This window comes from Zingiber officinale, chromosome 10A, assembly GCF_018446385.1.
Source record: "Zingiber officinale cultivar Zhangliang chromosome 10A, Zo_v1.1, whole genome shotgun sequence".
Classification (NCBI taxonomy): domain Eukaryota; kingdom Viridiplantae; phylum Streptophyta; class Magnoliopsida; order Zingiberales; family Zingiberaceae; genus Zingiber; species Zingiber officinale.
Genome location: NC_056004.1, coordinates 73,255,268 through 73,261,494, shown reverse-complemented (window position 1 = coordinate 73,261,494; position 6,227 = coordinate 73,255,268).

Genomic DNA, 6,227 nt, shown 5'->3' with positions numbered 1-6,227 from the left:
CTCGTTCGAAATTTTGAGGTCAGAAGTTGGGGACTGGACAGCGACGGAACATCTCCAGACGACATATAGGTATGATGTTTAATTTGATAGTTATGACATGTATTAGCACTTTATCTTTAGTACCTGTCTGGTTGTTGTAGCCCATATTACATATGATGGGTTAGCCACTGATCTTGGTCGACCCTAATAAAGATCAAGGATTATAGTCTCTGGTGATTTTTTTTATATCATACCATCAGTAGTTTTAGCTTCTGTTACTACTATTAGGAGATGGAGGCACATATCAGCTTCTGCTATTGTTAGCAGGGTAATGGATGATACCTATATATTCCTGTGGACTTAGCCAGTAGAGTTTTTATACTCGTATCTTTTGGATATTAGGGTATCCGATACGATGAAAATTGGTCAATGGAGAGTTATCATGTTTGATCATTGTTGAGAATGATTTGAGGTTGAGGGATATTGGGAGATCAGATATTGTGATATATTTATTTCTAATGGTTTGTGAGAGTAAATGTTATATGGTTGTCTGATGATCTATTACTGGATATTTGTTTTGATGATCTATTAGTGTCAACTATTTTGATGATCTATTATTTGGGTTGTCGTTGATGGTGACATAGTGAGTGTCATATATGATATTCACATGTTTGATGATTATAATTCGTGATCAGATTATAAATTGGGTGCTAGAGAGTTTATGGTTTAGAGTGTCTATGAGATCTTAATAAATCTGGTTAGTTGTGGTTAGTTAACAGGATGATAAAAATTGATATTTGTTTCATCTGATATTGAACTATGTGGATAAATAATGATCGATGTTTTGAATGCTAAATTGCCCTCATGGGAGTAGAGACTGATTCATCTGATATTATGTGGGCTGATATTTTTGAGGATAAAAATGAAAGTGTCTTGATGTTCTTGAAATCTGACTTTATCTTTTGGGTTGTACACATTTATACATATGATTATTGTGGGGTTCTAGTAGATTATACTCGAGTGGTTAGACATACATGTCTGATTGTTTATTGGAGGTATTTGTCAATAAAAACTATGTTGTGGAATGTGCACATATGTTTGAGTGTTTTATTGGATGTATCTTATCGATTCAATCTGAGTTGTGATATGTACAGATGTGTTCGGTGTAATATTTGAGGTATCTTGTTTATTATATGATTGTTCTGAGAGTATACTCGTGTCGATTATGATTTGTTGGAAGTATTACGTTGATTATACTCTTGGCATAGGTGTATATATGCCATGTGAGGTTGTTTGAGGTGTATTGTCGATTATACCTATGTTGATATATGCACACGGGTTTGATAGGTATTCTTGGAGGTATCACACTGATTTATACCTGTGCTATGAGTGTGTTTGGTGTGTACAAATTGGAGGATTATGTCGATTATACATATGTTGTGTGTGCATGTGTACCAGGTGTATGGTGGGTAGCATCAGGATGATTCTACCTATGTTGAATGTAGAATGTTGAGTGTCTACATTATGTTATTGGTTGTATAACCCTGTCAACTAATTCTTCTATTAGTGGGTGACCAACCCACTAGGATGATGATAGAGTTGACTATGCATTTGATTTGTTTACTAGGTTGTTTATACCTTTGGCTGCCTACAGTGATATGTGGTCGAGTGATCTCGTGCAGCCTCTAGTTGGATAGTTAGGTGCCTTGGACACTTATGAATTGTTTGTGGTGGAGCGGAGTTCCCACATATACATATTTCGGATCGCTTGTAGCGGAGCATTGCTCCCATATCTATTGCAGATACATGTTATAGATTATTTGTAGTGGAGTGTTACTCCTACATATTGAGGATTTCTTGTGGTAGAGCGTTGCTCCCACATATGTGGTATTTTCTGTGATGGAGCGTTGCTCTCATACTGGAGGATCTATGCTTGGTGATTTATATCGTTAGTGATCAGATCTGTTTATTGTCGAGGATCTTATGGTTAGGAATGTTGTGATACGGACATTATGTGTTTTGGTTTTACCAGTAAGGCTTGCGGAGCCTTAGATGTTATCATGGACTCAATGATTTTGGTATTCCCAGGATGTTTGGATCGGTTTCCATTGTCTTTGTTGATGGTGTTGTGATCTATTTCGGATCCACGATGAGTTACGCACTTCATCTTTGCATAGTTTTAGAGATGCTTCGATGGAAACGTCTAGATGTGAAGATCAGTAGTGCGTATTTTGGTTGTATTGTGTGAGATGTTTGAGACACACGGTCATGAGTAGGAGTATACCGTGGTTCCACAGGAGATTGAGGTTGTTACCGTTGGGAGTAGACGGAGTCTATAGAAGCGGCTCGCAATTTCCTTTGTTTGGCTCGATATTTCCGGAGATACGTTGAGGGTTTCTCACGGATTGCTATGCTACTTACATGTCTGACCAGGAAAGGCGTGAAGTTCACTTGGACTGAGGATTATGAGATCAGATTCTAGGAGCTGAAGCGGAGACTAGTGTCGGCTCCGATTTTGATTTTTACCTTCTAGAGAGGACGGATATGTCCTCTACACCGACGCATCTATTCAGGGTTTGAGCGCTGTTCTGATGCAGCACGATATGGTAGTCTCCTATGCTTCTCGTCGGTTGAAGGAGCATGAGAAGAACTACCCTATACATGATCTGGAGCAAGTCGCCATTATTTTTGTCATGAAGATTTGACGACATTATTTATATGGCGTTACATTTGAGATTCTCACTGACCCTAAGAGTCTCAAATATCTGTTTACTTAGAAGGAGCTTAATCTCCGACAGAGGAGATGGATGGAGTTCCTGAAGGATTTTGATTGTACTATTTGCTATCACCCGGGGAGAGCTAATGTGGTTGCCGATGCGCTTAGCAGAAAGTCCGGCGGAACTTTAGCTTGCCACCGAGTTGTGGTTACAGACTTGATTTAAGGTTTCTCCGATTTGGGCCTTGAGGGGTAAGGACAGATAGAGCAGGGTACTCTGGTTACCATGGTTGCTCAGTCGTCGATCAGGACGAGGATCCGAGAGCCCTAGGCTACTGATCAGTATTTGCAGTTTAATTGTAGCCAGATAGCTTTCGGCAGCAGACCGAGTTCACACGAGATGAGGAGGGTGTTATACACTTCCGAGGCAGATTGTGCGTACTTCAGTCTCATCCGGTCTTATAGGAGTTACTTCCGGAGGCTCATCGCTCATAGATTTGCTGTCCACCCAGGCGGTACCCGTATGTACCAAGATTTGAGGCATTCCTTTTGGTGGAACGACATGAAGGAAGACATCGCGGATTTTGTAGCTAGATGTCTTGTTTGTCAGCAGGTGAAGGCTGAGCACCAGAGACCTGCAGGATTACTTCAGCGGATTCCTATTCCTGAGTGGAAGTGAGAACACATTATTATGGACTTTGTGGTAGTTTTGCAGAGGACACGACGAGACCATGACGCGATTTGGGTAATCGTTGATCTATTAACCAAATCCGCGCACTTCTTAGCGATTCGGAAGACTGATTTCCTGGATCGGTTGACAGATCTGTATTGCCGGGAGATCATCAGATTACATGGTGTCCCTTTGACTATTATTTCGGATAGAGACCCCCGGTTCACGTCTCATTTTTGACAGAGTCTGCAACAGGCCTTGGGCACGCAGCTCTGTTTTAGTACAACTTTACATCCGCAGACAGATGGACCGTTAGAGCGGAGCATTCAGACTTGAGAGGATCTGTTGAGGTCATGTGTTATTGATTTCGGAGGCAGTTGGGAGGACCATCTGCCATTGGTAGAGTTTGCTTACAACAACAGCTTTCATTCGGCTATCCAGATGACACCGTTTGAGGCGTTGTAGGATAGGCCTTGTCGGACACCCATCCTCTGGGATGAGGTTGGAGAGGCTCAAATGTTGGGACCTCATAGAGCTCAGCGGGATGCAAAGATGGTCCGTACTATCAGACGGAGGATGTCAGAGGCGCAGGACTGTAAGAAGAGTTATGATGACCCGAGTCGGAGACTCTTAGAGTTCTCTATTTGTGACCATGTATTTCTGCGAGTTTCACCCATTAAAGGGGTGAAGAGATTTGACCTCAGAAGTAAGCCAGCTCCGTGATATATTGGACCTTTCTAGATCTCGGAAAGGATTGGAGCAGTAGTTTACTGGTTGGCACTATCGTCGTTCTTGGCAGGCGTTCACGCCGTATTCCACGTATCTATGCTGAGGAGATACGTACCCAATCCAATACATGTGATGATAGATAATCTCAGTTTCCATTCAGCCTGACGTCACCTATGAGGAGGTTCCGGTGTGGATTCTAGACCGGAAAGAGCGTCAGTTGCGGAACAAGACTATTTGGCTGGTTAAAGTCGGATGACAGCATCATTCAGATGAGGAGGCTACTTGGGAGCTCGAGGATACGATCCGAGCTCTATATCCCCATCTTTTCACTTAAGGTGTGTGATTTATTTACCGTTCAGCATATATACTCTATATCTGTTGTTAGTACTTGCTGATGGTAGATAACAAAATTTGGGGACCAAATTTTTATTAGTGGGAGAGAATGTAAAATACCGAAAATAGACAGATAATAATAAGAGAATTTTTTGGAATTTTTGAAAAAATTCCAGAAATTTTTCGGAGCTCGTATGGACGAGTTCACGGGGACAAGAACGGGGCCCGGAAAAGCCTGTTAGGCTACCCTAATTAAAGAGAGGAAATGTTTATATTTCCTTTTCTTTTTATTTTATTTCTTTTCCTTTAATAGTGTCGCCGTTCATTTCTTTTTCCCCCTACACCCGACGAGTCTTCTCCTTTGCCCTAACCGCCGAGCGCCTCTACTTCTTCCCCGAGCCCTAGGTGCCGACGACGCCGACACCCTCTGCGATCTTCCTCGCCAAGCGACGGTGTCGATCGCCACCTTAGCCGACGACCCCAATCGCCGGTGCCCTAGCCTCTGCCCCGACGCCAGCGACGCCGACCTTCTCCACCCGACGCCTCCGCCAGCCACCGAGAGTCCTCCGACCGCCGTCGACTCTTGACCCGAGCACCACGGCAGGCTTTGTCTTCTTTTCTCGGAGTCGTCCTCTGCACGGAAGAGGCAAGCCTAGTTGAGCCTTTGCCGATCTCCTCTGTGTCGGCCTCCTCCACTGTGTCGTGCCCTAGATCGCTGGAATCCAGAGGTTTGAGTAGGTTTTCAGTTTGGAGCAGCAACCCTAGCCTTGGTGTGTTCGTCCGTGCCCTAATTCCACTGTTGTGTCTTCCTTCAGCCACCTCCTACAGTGAAGTCTCGGCAGAGGAAGCAACAAGCAGTCACTTTATAGTGGCGGACAGCCCAATTCGGCCACAAGTCTTGGTCCAGCAACAACGATCTTTACTATTGAGCCACAGTGGCTGTGATGAAGGTGAGGTGCACAGATTGATCTAGAATTATGTTCAAAAAATTATTAGAGCCAAGTATGATGAATGAGGTTTATGTATAGAATTGGATTGGTATTGAATTTAATCCATTGCCTATTTTGTTACATGGGATCAATCCATTTCTAAGGAAGGATAAGGTTATTAAATAGGTTGGAGATTTTTATTTAGCTATATAGCTAAATACATTATCTGTTTGATAATGCAGGACTCTGGTTCGAGACCGTATCTCGACGGGTATCTTGATTACCTGATTGGACCATTTTATCGGAGGCGGGTACTTTTGACTTATTGTCTTTGATATGCTTAGTAATGAAATTAACAATTTGCATTAATTGTGTTTTCTTTTTTGTTTCGGTTAATCACTGCCCGATACATGTTACCAGCTTGATTGATTGTTTGTTTGCATTTCGGGTTGATACCTATCTGATTTCACATGCTCATGGGTAGTGATATAATCATGTTTTACCATGTCAGGACCTAGGTTTGATACCTTATGTGATCAGTATACCTTGATATGATTTATTTACTTTGGTGCACATTATCATATGTCCAGAGATTGATTTAGCATATTACCATGCTTAGTGACATGCACCATTCGCATGATTGCATGTTGTGTCAGAGATTGCTCCATTATTGTGGAGCACTTTGCCAGTTTTCATCACTGTTTGGTGCTCCGTTGTGACGCTCATGGGTAGCGTGACACAGCGTGGAAGCACGTCAGTTTGACTCTTCCGGTGCTCCGTTGGTCCGCTCATGGGTAGTGTGACGCAGCGTGTAGCACGTTAGAGATCCATCCCCGTCATAGCGTACCGGGAGATGAGAGCATTACGCTCT